The sequence below is a fragment of the Ranitomeya imitator genome, chromosome 5 (assembly GCF_032444005.1).
Source record: "Ranitomeya imitator isolate aRanImi1 chromosome 5, aRanImi1.pri, whole genome shotgun sequence".
Lineage (NCBI taxonomy): Eukaryota > Metazoa > Chordata > Amphibia > Anura > Dendrobatidae > Ranitomeya > Ranitomeya imitator.
This window is the reverse complement of record NC_091286.1, coordinates 173,576,614-173,593,825: the sequence shown is the minus strand read 5'-3', so window position 1 is coordinate 173,593,825 and position 17,212 is coordinate 173,576,614. Positions and strand designations below refer to the sequence as shown.

The window sequence follows — 17,212 nt, the reverse complement described above, 5'->3', positions numbered from 1 at the left end:
GAACCTTGAGTACTACACAAATTATTTTGTAACCTTTTTTTGTGCCTTGCCACAATTCTGTCTCTCAGCTTCTTGGCCAGTTCCTTTGACCTCATGATTCTCAATTAGTCTGACATGCATTGTGAACTGTGAGGTCTTAGGCTACTTTCACACATCAGGTTTTTGCCGTTAGGCAGGCTCCGGTAAATTTGTAAAAAACCGGATCCGTTGTAAATTGTGAAAAACTGATGCAACGATCCGTTTTTTTGCTGGATCTGTTTTTTTTCTTTTATGGACCCGGGGATAGAGTTTGGACTTCCTGAGAGAGAGCGAGAGAGAGAGACCAGAACAGAAATTTTGCATGATTGTATAGAGAATGCATGGAAAACCGGATTCGGAGTCCGGATTCATCAGTTCACATGTCAGTTTCATCCATTTATCGCTGGAACCGCTTGTAATATTTTCGCTGGACAGAAAAAACATTACTATGAACGTTTTCTCCGGCCGCCAGAAAAATTTTTTTATACGGATCCGGCAAAAAACGGATGAAACGTGTGGCCTTCAGGCGCAATCCGGCGCTATTATAACTCTTAAAAAAAAAAACAGACCCGGCGGAAAAAAAATGGATCCGTTTTTTTTTCAAAACTTGCCGGATTGTGCCTGACGGCAAAAACATGGTGTGTGAAAGTAGCCTTATATAGATATGTGTGTGCCTTTCCAAGTCAAGTCCTATCAGTTTAATTAAATACAACTGGACTCCAATGGAGGAGTAGAACCATCTCAAGGAGGATCAAAAGGAAATGGACAGCATGTGTCAAGGCTAGCGGAACGCACCGAGTAAATATAGATGTTTATTATTATTGATGCGTTCGCAGCCCGGGGTCCACCGTGCAGGAGAACCTGCTGCTAGTAAAGGGTGGCACTATTTAGCGGTGTAGACTAGCTCTGTTACTTCACAGAGTAGCCGTGAAAGGAAAGCACTGCGCCCTGTTAGACTTCACAGGAGCACAGGCTAACTGCCCAACAGAGAGCAGTCAGTGGTCATGCATGCACACAATCTCCTCACCGGAGGTGCCGGTATTCTAAGGGCTTATTTCAGCCAGGTCCCTGAATACACTCAAACACACAATCTCCTCACCGGAGGTGCCGGTATTCTAGGGGCTTATTTCTGCCGGGTCCCTGAATACAATCTCACATGACCACACTGGCGCAAAGCAAATAACTCAGAAAGATACTAGTCCTTCTTTTTCATTGCAGTCTGTCTCTGTGAAAGAATCCGACCTTTTTGCTTCTTGTCTCTTTTTCCCACCTCTAGAGAGGACCAGAAGAGGCGGCAGAAAACATCGGCGTGGAAAAAAGAGACAAGAAGCAAAAAGGTCGGATTCTTCCACAGAGACAGACTGCAATGAAAAAGAAGGACTAGATAACGTGGTAAATCTTTCTTCAAGATCATTGACTGTACATGAACTATCAGTATTGAGTAAGGGCTTTTCTTTTAGCCCAAGTAGACATATTGACTGGTTTGAACTGGAAATGGAATTATTTAGATTTTTTAGAGCCATTAAGTTAAAATATTGGCATTCATAAAATGCATGCATTGATGATTCAACTGGGGCTGTTTTTAGATCAAAACAACTCATGCTATTTAACAGGAGTGAATTTATACCTGCTATTAATGTCCCTGTCATTGATGCATTTACTTCAGCTGTCAATAGGGACATAGATTGTTTGAAAAAAACTCAGGACAAGACATTTTTTAAAAATCCCAACATGACTCGAGAAGAAAGTATGGCATTGCGGGAATTGATCCATGACGGCGACATCACCGTCAAATCAGCAGATAAGGACTGTGCTGTCGTCATCATGGATACATCTAAGTTTGAGGCATAAATTGTACGTCAGTTATCTGATCAAGATGTGTACAGGAGATTGTCGGGTGACCCTAAATTTATGGTCATAGGTAAAATTAAAACAATTCTGAATGAAGCTACCGTATATACTCGAGTATAAGCCGAGATTTTCAGCCCACGGTGGGTGGCAGGGTCGGCGGGTGAGGGTGAGAGGGCGCTGAGGCATACTTACCTAGTCCCGGCGATCCTGGCGCTCCCCCTGCCGTCCCACGGTCTTCGGGTGCTTCAGCTCTTCCCCTGTACAGCGGTCACGTGGGACCGCTCATTAGAAAAATGAATATGGACTCCACTCCCATAGGGGTGGAGCCGTATATTCATTTCTCTAATCAGCGGTAACGGTGACCGCTCATAGAGGAAGAGGCTGCGGCACCGAAGACCAGCTGTCCGGGGGAAGGAGCGGGACGCCGGGAGCAGGTAAGTATGTCATATTTACCTATCCCCGTTCCACACGCCGGGCGCCGCTCCATCTTCCCGGCGTCTCTCCGCTCTGACTGTGCAGGTCAGAAGGCGCGATGACGCATATAGTGTGCGCGGCGCCCTCTGCCTGATCAGTCAGTGCGGAGAGACGTCGGGACCGGACGCCGGGAGCTGCAAGCAAGAGAGGTGAGTATGGCATTTTTTTTATTGCAGCAGCAGCAGCAATGGCAGAGCTTTCTATGGTACATCAATGGGGCAATAATGAACGGTGCAGAGCACTATATGGCACAGCTATGGGGCAATAATGAACGGTGCAGAGCACTATATGGCACAGCTATGGGGCAATAATGAACGGTGCAGAGCACTATATGGCACAGCTATGGGGCAAAAATGAACGGTGCAGAGCACTATATGGCACAGCTATGGGGCAATAATGAATGGTGCTGAGCACTATATGGCACAGCTATGGGGCAATAATGAACGGTGCAGAGCACTATATGGCATAGCTATGGGGCAAAAATGAACGGTGCAGAGCACTATATGGCACAGCTATGGGGCAATAATGAATGGTGCAGAGCACTATATGGCACAGCTATGGGGCAAAAATGAACGGTGCAGAGCACTATATGGCACAGCTATGGGGCAAAAATGAACGGTGCAGAGCACTATATGGCACAGCTATGGGGCAATAATGAACGGTGCAGAGCACTATATGGCACAGCTATGGGGCATTAATGAACGGTGCAGAGCACTAAATGGCACAGCTATGGGGCAAAAATGAACGGTGCAGAGCACTATATGGCACAGCTATGGGGCAATAATGAACGGTGCAGAGCACTATATGGCACAGCTATGGGGCAAAAATGAATGGTGCAGAGCACTATATGGCACAGCTATGGGGCAATAATGAACGTTGCAGAGCACTATATGGCAGAGCTATGGGACAAAAATGAATGGTGCAGAGCACTATATGGCACAGCTATGGGGCAATAATGAACGGTGCAAAGCACTATATGGCACAGCTATGGGGCAATAATGAACGGTGCAGAACATTGTATATGGGGCACAGCTTTATATGGAGCATCTATGGGGCAATAATGAACTGTATGGAGCATTATATGTGGCACATTTTTATATAGAGCATCTTATGGGCCCATCATGAACTGTATGGAGCATTATATGGGGCTCCTGATTCAATATGGATATTCAAAAACACTTAACCTACTGATGTTTCAATTAAATTTACTTTTATTGGTATCTATTTTTATTTTTTACATTAGCCGCTGCATTTTCCACCCTAGGCTTATACTCGAGTCAATAAGTTTTCCCAGTTTTTTGTGGCAAAATTAGGGGGTCGGCTTATACTCGGGTCGGCTTATACTCGAGTATATACGGTAAGTATTCTAATATTGTAGATGAAGATCTTTATACGTTTTTGACAGTGGAGAATCCAGTTACACCGGTAATATATATATTATCGAAAATACACAAATCTTTGATTAATCCACCAGGCCGACCTAAAGTTTCAGGCAGTGATTCGGTATTTAGCCATATGCCGGTAGGTATTTTTCTTGACAGAATCTTAGGGCCTCTATCGAGACAGACACCATCTTTTGTGGAGGATACGACTGATTTCTTGGGTAAACTTGGGAAGGTCCAAATTGATCAAAAAATTGTAATGGCGTCTTTTGACGTAGTTTCCTTGTACACATCCATTGATCATGATATAGGTCTAACGGCAGTGCGCAGAAAACTTGTGAGTACTGAATATAATGGCGAAACAATTGAATTTATGCTAAGACTTTTAGAGGTGGTGTTGAATAATAATGATTTCCTGTTTAGAGATTAATATTTTATGCAAATGAGAGGGACAGCCATGGGTGCCAATATGGCACCCGCTTATGCAAATCTTGTTATGGCAGCCATGGAGGAGGACCTGGTCTATGTGTCCCACCACTTCCGCAATGTTGTGGCTTAAATAAAGATATTAAATTCACATTAACATACTCTGAAAAAGAAATACAATTTTGTATTAATTAAGTGTGAAGATATGAGATTATCCACTGAAGTCTTTATAAAAACCACTGATAAAAATAGTCTACTCAAGTACGATAGTCATCATCCTCGCAGATTAATAGAGGCATTGCCGTATAGTCAGTATCTACGGGTTAGAAGAATAGTCAGTGATGACAATAACTTGACAAATTCCCTTGAATTGATGACTAGAAAATTTAAACAAAGGGGTTACCCTGATAAAATTCTAAAAAAATGGAAGTGTAAATTCAAAAATATGGATAGAGACACTCTTGTGTAGAGATAAAAATGAAGAAACCATGAAAAAAATTCCGTTAATTACAACTTATGGAGAGGAGAGCAATGCGGTGGTGCGCATTGTTAAGAAACATTGGCCAATGATAGGCCGCTGTCTTCCTGAGATTGTTGAATTTAAGAATCCACCATTAATATCATATAAAAGGTCTAGAAATATAAAGGATAACCTTGTTCGTTCAGATATGGGCCCTAGAAAATCCTCACTTCAACCTTCCCTTACTGGAAAAAGGCGGGTAGGTTGTTATCCTGGTCTCAGTTGTATCAACTGTAAAAATATGTTGAAGGGTGACCATTTTTTTCATCCAGTCATTAATGAAAAATTTACTATTAATCATTTTTTGACATGTTCTAGTGATCATGTTATTTACCTTTTGGAATGTCCATGTAAACTATGGTACGTAGGTGAGACTATGTGGGATTTTAAAACCCGTATAAATCACCATAGATACACCATACGAAAGAAAAAATGTGATTACCGGTTTCCAAACACTTTATGGATTGTGGACACAGAAAAGAACTTGAAGTTTAGGATTATTGATAATATACCCCCATTGAGGCGGGGAGGTGATAGGGTTAAGCTTTTAAAGATCAGAGAACTTAAGTGGATACGAAGACTGAACACGTTGAAACCATATGGTTTAAATGTGGATTTCAAGTTACAAGAAACATTATAATAAAACTGCAGTATGTATTCTCTTTTTTTATTTTTCACTTGGGATCTTGCCTCTCTAACAGATATAGCAATATGATGGTATTAATTATAGTTTTTTATGTTTTTATTTTTAGATGTATTGAGAAGTATGAAAAAAGAATCTCTTTCTGAAGATAATGTTTCATGGCTTACCCTATTCCTGAAGTCAATTATTGGAATGCTCTCTTTTTTTGCTAAATCTATTTTGTTATGTTTGATTTATTTTGTATATGAATAAAATGGAATCCGAGTGGGCATTTATGGTGGTTCTCTTTTCTCACGGTTATTGGAGCTTTGGTCGATGTTCCCTGAGGTAACTGAGGATGCGATCATGCCTGTCACAGGAAATTGGTCTCCCTTGGTCCCTTATGGTGAGTAATCAGCCCCAGCAAATGGGGGTGTACGTACCATTATGGGTTAACTATGACCATCTCATTACTGTTGGGTTATGAACCTATACCATATGAGCAGGCTCGGACTGGCCCACCGGAGAACCGGAGGATTCTCCGGTGGGCCCAGGCACTGACACCTGCTGTGTGGGCCCCCCCGCTCCAGGGCCCCCGCCTCCCTCCCACCCTCCTTGAAGACGATACTCACCCTGCTCCAGCAATGCCTGGTCTCGACATCTGCAGCTTCTCCTGAATGAGCGGTCACATGGTACCGCTCATTACGGTCATGAATATGCGCATATTTATGACCTTAATGAGCGGTATCACATGACCGCTCACGCAGGAAGAAGGTGCTGCGCCGGGAGTCGGGACAGAGCCAGAGGGATGTCGGCGCGGGCGCGCGGTGTGTGGGACAGGTCAGGTGAGTATGAGGGATGGGCCAGGTGAGTATGAGGGATGGAGGGACTGGGGGACGGGGGTATGAAGGAGGACATAAGCCGGCGCGCCATGCAAGATGGGAGCAGGTCAGGAGCGGGGGGGGGGGGGGGGGGGTGGAGAGATAAGCCATGCATACAGGAGGGGGAAATATGAGCCATGCATTCAGGGGGGGAATATGAGCCATGCATTCAGGGGGGGGAATATGAGCCATGCATTCGGGGGGGAATATGAGCCATGCATTTAGGGGGGGGAATATGAGCCAAGCATACAGGGGGGAGTATGAGCCATGCATTCAGAGGGTGGGGGAATATGAGCCATGCATACAGGAGGGGGGGGGGGTCATTATACAGTATTGAGCATCATGTGGGATCATTATACAGTATGGAGAACTGTGTGTAGCCATTATACAATATTGAGCATCATGTGTAGTCGTTATACAGTATGGAGCATCATGTGTGGCCAATGGACATTATACAGTATGAAGCATCATGTGTGGCCATTATACAGTATGGAGCATCATGTGTGGCCATTATACACTATGGAGCATCATTTGTGGCCATTATACAGTATTGAGCATCATGTGGGATCATTATACAGTATGGAGAACTGTGTGTGGCCGTTATACAGTATGGAGCACTATGTGTGGCCATTATACAGTATGGAGCGCTATGGGTGGCCATTATACAGTATGGAGTGCTACGTGTGGCCATTATACAGTATGGAGCACTGTGTGGACATTATACATTATGGAGCATCATGTGTGGCCATTATACAGTATTGAACATCATGTGTGGCCATTATACAGTATGGAGAACTGTGTGTGGCCATTATACAGTATGGAGCATCATGTGTGGTGGCCGTTATACAGTATTGAGCATCATGTGTGGCTATTATGTGTGGCCATTTTTTTTTGTTTATAATTATTGTATATAAAACAGTGTGATCAGCAGTGCTAAATGGCTGTGGTTGGGACGTGGATATGGGTGTAACTAGTTGTGAAATGGGTGTGGTCATAGGCGTGGCCTGAAATTTGCCGCAGCGCATTACGCGTGCCGCAAACTTTATACCTCCTTCCCTTCTTCAAAAGTTGTTAGGTATGGTACCGCATTTGCCAGATCACGGAAAGTGCCGCAAATCCCATAGGGAATGAATGAGGTCGAATGCAGTGTTGCTGTAAGTGATCCGTTACGCAGCAGATGCAGAAAAACTGCCAGATCTGCTGCAAAAGGTGACTTTCACATCAGTGATTCTTGCAAAAGTCACTGACAATAGTGTCATACTTACCAAAGGGGGAGGCAGCACTAAAAGTGCCTAGGGCAGCAGAAACTTTAAATACGGCCCTGGGGGGCTACATTATATTCTGTGGGGGGACTGCATTATACTCAGGGTACTACATTATATTATGGGTTGCTACATCATACTATATGAGGGGTTACAGTATACTCTATGGGGGGCTGCATTATATTCTGTGGTGGGGCTGCATTATTCTCTCAGGGGACTACATTATATTATGGGGGCTACATCATAATATATGAGGGGGCTACAGTATACTCTATGGGGGGCTGCATTATATTTTGTGGTGGAACTGCATTCTCTCAGGGGACTACATTATATTCTGTGGTGGGTTGCATTATAATATATGAGGGGGACTGCATTATACCCTATGGGGGTGCTACATTATATTCTATGGTGGGGACTGTGTGATACCTGAGGGGGTTGCATTATATTTTGTGGGGTGCTACATTATATTCTATGAGAGGGGACCGCATTATATTTTATGAGGGGGCTACATTATATTCTGTGAAGGGGCTACCCCAACCCTTGCTACATTATTAAGACGTGAACTACCTTATATTATACCCGGATATTAGCGCTTTTTACCGCACAATTGGTGGTCTTGTATCTATTTCTATGTAGCTACATAGTGGGCCCCAAGAATGATTTTCTCTGGTGGGCCCAAGGTGCTCCAGTCCGACGCTGCATATGAGACTTTTAATAGGAGTTTATATATGCTATAACATTGTGAGGGTTAATGCCCCTTTAAAAGAGTTATAAAGTGTTTAAACTCCTTTGGTCTTCTAAATTACATTGCCGAGAAGGTGGCGCTGTTACAACACATGCTCCACCCAGCTCTCCCTGGCTCCCGAATGTCTCTGTATACTGCATTGATTTTCCATGGTATGCACTGACTTTACCCAGCTCTCCCTGGCTCCCGAATGTCTCTGTATACTGCATTGATTTTCCATGGTATGCACTGACTTTACCCAGCTCTTCCTGGCTTCTGAATGTCTCTATATATTGCACTGACTTTTCTATGCTTCCCCTGGATCTGAGTGTCTTGGTGCAGCACATATAATCCTTTTAGTATGCTTTCTTACCTATCAGCTTGTTTCCATGACCTGTTTTCATGTATCCCATTGTGTGATCCTGGCATCTCTTTGAGTGGTCAGTCTTACCCCTCCCTCACTTTATGACCTTTGCTTAACTCTCTACATCTGGTCTCCCATACCCAGCCACCCCCTCATTCACACCTGATTGCCCTTAACTGGGGATATATTCACATGCAGGAGTCTGCTACAGACTCAGTCTGCTGCAAATCATCTTTTAAATTACATCTTTTTAATTATGATTCTGAATTAGACTGAATTGGACTGGAATTGACTGGAAGGTAACAGAATACCAAACCACTACAATGTTTCGGTTTCTTTTCTCTTTCACCCCCATACTACTTTCCTTCTTACAATCTCCTGCAATCCCTCCACTGTAAGGAACTAGTCATTTCTCCCTCATTACTCCCCAGCCATCTCACCTTCTCCTCAGAACTGTTCCTCCACATACAATCCTTTTTATCCAGACACACACGGCCGCATCATGTCCTATCCTGCTCCCACCTTCTAATGCTCTGTCTGCTACTCCTCATTGCTGGTGACATATCCCCAAATCCCGGCCCCCCCAATTCATCCCCACACTCGTTTCTAACCCCCTGCCACGATCCTCCGCACGTTTTCCCAACCACGACAACATCATACCCATTCATCCAGCCCCCACTCCCCCGCTCCCCCTACCTGGAGCACTATGGAACGCACGCTCCATCTGCAACACACTGCCATTTATCCATGACCTCTTCATCACCAACAAACTCTCCTTCCTCGGCCTCACTGAAACCTGGCTCACCCCCTCTGACTCAGCCTCTCCAGCTGCGCTCTCCTATGGCGGATTCCACCTCTCTCACACCCCTCACCCCAGCAACAAACGCGGTGGAGGAGTTGGCTTGCTCCTGTCCGACACCTGCTCCTTCACTCCAATACCGCTACCACCCTCCGCTTCCCTTCCCTCGTTTGAGGTGCACTCTGTCCGTATCTATTCCCCCTCCAACCTCCAGCTGGCTGTCATCTACCGCCCCCCAGAACTAGCCATCTCCACCTTTCTCGACCACTTCACCACCTGGCTACTTCATTTCCTCTCTGTTGACATCCCCACTATCATCATGGGTGATTTCAATATCCCCATTGACACTTCCACCTCAGCTGCCTCTAAACTTCTATCACTGACTGTCTCCTTTGGCCTCACTCAATGGCCCTCTGAGGCCACTCACAAAGATGGCCACACGCTGGACCTCATCTTCACCCGCCTCTGCTCCCTTACTAATCCCACTAACACACCCCTCCCCCTGTCTGACCACAACCTACTGACATTCTCGTCCCTCTCCTCTCCTAGTGTGCAACCCCCACTCCACAAACTCACTCACCCCCGCAGAAATCTCAAACATCTCAACTTACAATCACTCTCTGAGTCCCTTCTCCCTCTCACTGACATAGCTTCCCTTCATGACACAGATGCTGCTGCCACTTTTTATAACACCACAATAACAGCAACACTCGATTCGGCCGCCCCACTCATGCACAGTAAAACACGTACAATTAACAGGCAGCCCTGGCTGACCAGCCTGACCAAAGAATTGAGACGGGCTTCCAGGATTGCTAAGCGGAGATGGAAGCGATCCCACTCTGCCGACCACTTCACTGCATATAAGCAGTCCCTCGCCAGCTTCAAGTCTGCGCTCACTGCCGCAAAACAAACTTACTTCTCATCCCTCATATCCTCCCTGTCCCACAACCCTAAACAGCTTTTCAACACTTTCAATTCTCTTCTCCGTCCCCCCGCACCTCCTCCCTCCCCCCTCATTTCTGCTGATGACTTCGCCTCTTTCTTTAAACAGAAGATCGATACGATCAGAGAAAGCTTTGGCCCACAGCGCCCACTACCCCTCTTAGCTCCTCAACCCTGCTCCTCAAAAACCAGCTTCTCCACCATGACAGAAGATCAGCTCTCCACCCTCCTGTCAAGATCACACCTCACCACCTGCACGCTTGACCCGCTCCCATCCCACCTCATCCCTAACCTTTCCACGGTCTTCATCCCAACCCTAACGCACCTCTTCAACCTCTCACTCACAACAGGTGTCTTTCCCTCATCCTTCAAGCATGCCAAGATCACACCCATCCTCAAAAAGCCCTCCCTTGACCCATCCTCTGTGTCTAGCTATCGCCCGATATCTCTTCTCCCTTATGCCTCCAAATTGCTGGAGCAACACGTCCATCTTGAACTGTCCTCCCACTTCTCCTCCTTCTCCCTCTTTGATCGGTTACAATCAGGCTTCCGTTCCCATTACTCAACTGAAACTGCCCTAACTAAAGTCACCAATGCCCTACTAACTGCCAGGAGCAAGCGACACTACTCTGTCCTGCTTCTCCTGGACCTGTCTTCTGCCTTTGACACTGTAGACCACTCCCTTTTGCTACAAATCCTCTCATCCCTTGGCATCACTGACTTGGCCCTTTCCTGGATCTCGTCATATCTGACAGACTGAACATTGTGTCTCCCTCCCCCACACCACCTCCTCACTTCGCCCCTTGTCAGTCGGTGTTCCTCAAGGCTCTGTTCTAGGACCCCTACTCTTCTCCATCTACACTTTCGGCCTGGGACAGCTCATAGAATCCCACGGTTTGCAGTACCATCTCTACGCTGATGACACGCAGATCTACCTCTCCGGACCTGACCTCTCCTCCTTGCTTACCAAAATCCCGCACTGTCTGTCTGCCATTTCAGCCTTCTTTTCTGCTTGCTTTCTACAACTGAACATGGACAAAACAGAATTCATCATCTTTCCCCCATCTCACTCTACCCCTCCACCAGACCTATCCATCAATGTCAATGGCTGCTCACTATCCCCAGTCCCACACGCCCGGTGCCTCGGGGTGATCCTCGACTCTGCACTCTCTTTCAAGCCACATATCCAAGCCCTTGCCTCCTCCTGTCGTCTCAAACTCAAAAATATTTCCCGGATCCGTGCTTTCCTTGACCGCAACACTGCAAAAACGCTAGTGCATGCCCTTATCATCTCCCGCCTCGACTACTGCAACCTCCTACTCTCTGGACTCCCCTCTAGCACTCTGGCATCGCTCCAATCCATCCTACACTCTGCTGCCCGACTAATCTACCTGTCCCCCCGCTATTCCCCAGCCTCTCCCCTGTGTCAAGCCCTTCACTGGCTTCCTATCGCCCAGAGACTCCAGTTCAAAACCCTCACACTGACATACAAAGCCATCCACAACCTGTCTCCTCCATACATCTGTGACATGGTCTCCCGGTACCTACCTACACGCAACCTCCGATCCTCCCAAGACCTCCTTCTCTACTCCCCTCTCATCTCTTCTTGCCATAACCGCATCCAAGACTTCTCCCGTGCTTCCCCCATACTCTGGAACTCTCTACCCGAACACATCAGACTCGCGCCTACCATAGAAACCTTCAAAAAGAACCTGAAGACTCATCTCTTCCGACAAGCCTACAGCCTGCAGTGATCCTCAACCTACTGAACAGCCGCACAGCCAGCTCTTCCCTCTCCTAGTGTATCCTCACCCACCCCCTGCAGACTGTGAGCCCTCGCGGGCAGGGTCCTCCCTCCTTATGAAGAGATGAGTCTTCGTGTGCCTTGTTATCTGCTCATGTTTAATGTATTTGTCTATATTTGCCCCGTATTCACTTGTAAAGCGCCATGGAATAAATGGCGCTATAAAAATGTATAATAATAAATAATAATAATAATATATGGATTACCATTCATTTTGTTAATGTGTGGAGTTCTGGCATTAACTTTCCAGCAACCAAGATGGCGCTGGCTCTATAAGTTGCCTACTGCCCATGCACGGATGGATCTGGGTTTTCTGTTGTGCACTTCTGTTTTTTCTTTTTGGACATGCGTACTTTTTGCAGCAGGACGCCGAACACGGCAAGCATATGTGATTACAGGATGGGGTGAGCCATGACATAATTTATGAAATGCAGCTGAGTGTAGATTGCTAATTAACACTAAATTGTTCACTGTATGTTTTTTTATGTTTGTATACTATTGCACTGCACTTTATTATGCTTGCACTCATGTTGGGCACTATATGCACTTTATGTACACTGTCTCTCATGAGCTGTTACAACCTTTTTTGCACGAATACTATTAAGTATGTTTGAATTGTCTGTATGATAAATACCATGTTTGTACACCATTACCTAGCTTGAGAAAGGCTCTCCATGAGCAGAAACGCCACCATGATGGGTTATTAAAACCTGAACACTTTTTGAAACTTATTTGCAATGGTGTGCTGCCTCTGACTTTTTGGACTTATATATATACTATATATATATATATATATATATATATATGTATATATATATATATATATATATATATATATACATATATATACTAGATTGTGGCCCAATTCTAACGCATCGGGTATTCTAGAATATGCATGTCCCCGTAGTATATGGACAATGATGATTCCAGAATCCGCGGCAGACTGTGCCCGTCGTTGATTGGTCAAGGCAACCTTTATGACATCATTATCGCCATGGCAACCATTATGACATTAACGTCGATACCGTGCCCGTCGCTGATTGGTCGAGGCAAATTCGCGGCAGACTGTGCTCGTCGCTGATTGGTCGAGGCAACCTTTATGACATCATCGTCGCCATGCTGTGCCCGTCGCTGAGATGCGGGATGTCTACGTCCTTTATGACATCATCGACCCTGTGCCCGTCGCTGATTGGTCGAGGCCTGGCGGCCTCGACCAATCAGACGCGGGATTTCTACGTCGATACTGTGCCCGTCGCTGATTGGTCGAGGCCTGGCGGCTTCGACCAATCAGAGACGCGGGATTTCCAGGACAGACAGAAAGACAGACAGACAGACAGACAGACCATATACACTCGAGTATAAGCTGTCCCGAGTATAAGCCGAGACCCCTAATTTTGCCACAAAAAAAACTGGGAAAACTTAATGACTTGAGTATAAGCCTAGGGTGGAAAATGCAGCAGCTACCAGTAAATGTCAAAAATTAAAATTAGATTCCAATAAAGGTAAAATTAATTGAGATTAGGTTAAGTGTTTTTGAATATCCATATTGAATCAGGAGCCCCATATAATGCTCCATACAGTTCATGATGGGCCCCATAAGATGCTCCATACAAAATACGCCCCGTAAAAAGCTCCAGTTTATGATGGGCCCCATAAGATGCTCCATATTAAAATATGTCACATATAATGCTGCACAAATGTTGATTATGACCCCATAAGATGCTCCATAGAGACATTTGCCCAATACAATGCTGCACAAATGTTGATTATGGCCCCATATAACGCTGCACAAATGCTGATTATGGCCCCATAGGATGCTCCATAGACTATTATGCTCCATATGCTGTTGCTGCGATTAAAAAAAAAATGACATACTCACCTCTTGTCGCTCAGGCCCCTGGCACTTGCTGTAGTTCCACCGCCGAGCGTCGCTGTGTCTTTCGCGTCCTCTGAACTGACTGTTCAGGCAGAGGGCGACACGCACACTAATCGCGTCATCGCGCCCTCTGAGCGTCACTGCAGAGGATGCGGAAGACGGAGTGGCACCTGACGGTGAAACGGGGGACATGTAAATATCGCGCACTGCCCCGTCATACTCACCTGCTCCTGGCGCGGTCCCTGCACATTCCTGGTTCTCCGAGCGCTGACAGCTCTTCCAGGGTTGAGCGGTCACATGGTAATGCTAATTACAGTAATGAATATGCAGCTCCACACCTATGGGAGTGGAGTCGGGTCCATATTCATTACTGTAATGAGCAGTACCATGTGACTGCTCAAAACAGGAAGAAGCTGTCTGTGCCCGGAGAACCAGGGACGTGCAGGGAAAGCGCCAGGAGAAGGTGAGTATGATTAGACAGCTGACGCTACCCCTTCACCGGCCAACACTTGGGAATGACTCGAGTATTAGCCGAGAGGGGCAATTTCAGCCTAAAAAAATGGGCTGATATTCTCGGCTTATACTCAAGTATAGTCGGTATATATATATATATATATATATATATATATATATATATATATACATACATATATATATATATATATACACATATATATACATATATATACATATATATATATATATATATATATATATATATATATATATATATATATATATATATATATATATATATATATATATATATATATATACACACACACACACAGTGCCTTGCAAAAGTATTCGGCCCCCTTGAACTTTTCAATCTTTTCCCACATATCATGTTTAAAACATGGATACCAAATGTAAATTTTTGGTGAAGAATCAACAACAAGTGGAACACAATTGTAAAGTTGGATGAAATTTATTGGTGATTTTAAATTTTTGTGGAAATTCAAAAACTAAAAGTGGGGCGTGCAATATTATTCTGCCCCTTTAACTTAATACTTTGTTGCGCCACCTTTTGCTGCGGTTACAGCTGCAAGTCGCTTGGGGTATGTCTCAGTTTTGTACATTGAGAGACTGAAATTCTTGCCCATTCTTCCTTGGCAAACAGCTCGAGCTTAGTGAGGTTTGATGGAGATAGTTTGTGAACAGCAGTTTTCAGCTCTTTCCACAGATTCTCGATTGGATTGAGGTCTGGACTTTGACTTGGCCATTCTAACATCTGGATACATTTATTTGTGAACCATTTCACTGTAGATTTTGCTTTATTTTTGGGGTCATTGTCTTGTTGGAAGACAAATCTACGTCCCAGTCTCAGGTCTTTTGCAGACCCCAACAGGTTTTCTTCAAGAATGGTCCTGTATTTGACTCCACCCATCTTCCCATCAATTTTAACCATCGTCCCTGTCCCTGCTGAAAAAAGCAGGCCCAAACCATGATGCTGCCACCACCAAATTTGACAGTGGGGATGGTGTGTTCAGGGTGATGAGCTGTGTTGCCTTTATGCCAAACATATCGTTTGGCAGGCATTGTTGCCAAAAAGTTCGATTTAGGTTTCATCTGACCAGAACATCTTCTTCCACAAGTTTGGTGTGCCTCCCAGGTGGCTTTTATGGATATCTTTGAGAAATGGCTTTCTTCTTGCCACTCTTCCATAAAAACCAGATTAGTACAGTGTACGACTGACTGTTGTCCTATGGACAGACTGTCCCACCTCAGCTGTAGATCTCTGCAGTTCATCCAGAGTGACCATGGGCCTCTTGGCTGCATCTCTGATCAGTCTTCTCCTTGTTTGAGATGAAAGTTTAGAGGGATGGCTGGGTCTTGCTATATTTGCAGTGGTATGATACTCCTTCCATTTCAATATGATCGCTTGCACATTGCTTCTTGGGATGCTTAAAGTTTTGGAAATCATTATGTATCCAAATCTAGCTTTAAACTTCTCCACAACAGTATCACGGACCTGCCTGTTGTGTTCCTTGGTCTTCATGATGCTCTCTGTGCTTCAAACAGAACCCTGAGACTATCACAGAGCAGGTGCATTTATACGGAGACTTGATGACACACAGGTGGATTATATTTATCATCATTAGGCATTTTGGACAACTTTGGATCATTCAGAGACCCACAATAAACTTCTGGAGTGAGTTTGCTGCACTGAAAGTAAAGGGGCCGAATAATATTGCACGCCCCACTTTTCAGTTTTTGAATTTTCACAAAAATTTTAAATAACCAATACATTTCGTTCAACTTCACAATTGTGTCCACTTGTTGATTCTTCACCAAAAATTTACATTTGGTATCTTTATGTTTGAAGCATGATATGTGGGAAAAGGTTGAAAAGTTCAAAGGGGCCGAATACTTTCGCAAGGCACTGTATATATATCATTATTTTGTGATTTTGTAAAAAAAATTATTAATATTTATACTAATTCTCCCCTTTTTCTTTTAACTTATTTACTTTGTCCCATTAAAGGACTCACTTTTTTCAGCCTGATCGCTTATAAATCATAGGAATGCACAGAAGTTGGCTTGCACACTTCAGCCTGGGAAGGGGGGGGGGAGGGACCACAATGCAGTGGATCTTGAGTAGTGGTGGCCCACCTTTGGCCTGCTTATCTTTGGCTACTGTATTAAATCAGCAGAGGTAACAGGCTAGTACATAGATAAGGGAATAGAATGGCGTGTACTGCATAGATAGGATAGCAAAACCGAGCTTATTGCCTTCATAGATAATGCAACAGAAGCAAGCTGATTACAAAGACATAGCAACAGAACTAACTAACTACATAGACATGTGAATGGAACCAAGATTACTACATACACTCCCTGACAGAAGTTATGTCACTTATCCATGTTAGGCTGGTTTCACACTTGCGTTTCAAAATGCATGCGTTTTTTTTTTAAAAAACGTATGGTGAAAAAACGCATGTAAACGCGTGCAAACGCTGCGTTTTTTGACGCATGCGTTTTTGTATGTGGTGAAAAAAACGCGGCGTTTTGACGCGTTTACATGCGTTTTTTCATGCGTTTGCGTTTTTTAAACGCATGCTGAGAAACGTGTGACAGCTGCCAATAATCAAAATAAAGTAAAAAGCCCACTATAAACAGAAATAGTTAGGGTTAGGGGTAGGGTTAGGGATCATAACCCTAACCCTAACCCTAACCCTACCCCTACAACTAACCTTAAGCCTGAAGGGATCCTAACCCTAACCCTAAAGGGATTAGGGTTAGGGGTAGGGGTAGGATCCCTTTAGG

The 17,212-nt window shown here is 44.7% G+C and overlaps 1 protein-coding gene and 1 long non-coding RNA gene across 3 annotated transcripts in view; one reads left to right on the top strand and one right to left on the bottom strand.

Moving 5' to 3' along the window:
- The window catches only part of LOC138681651 (uncharacterized), a 242,972-nt gene extending 237,387 nt beyond the window's left edge, over nt 1–5,585 (top strand). Inside the window, exons 2-3 of the long non-coding RNA XR_011321950.1 lie at nt 1,295–1,410; nt 5,424–5,585. This is a non-coding gene — a long non-coding RNA (uncharacterized lncRNA). The remainder of the gene's footprint in view (nt 1–1,294; nt 1,411–5,423) is intronic.
- The window catches only part of THBS2 (thrombospondin 2), an 800,800-nt gene that overhangs the window by 10,302 nt on the left and 773,286 nt on the right, over nt 1–17,212 (bottom strand). The window lies entirely within an intron of this gene.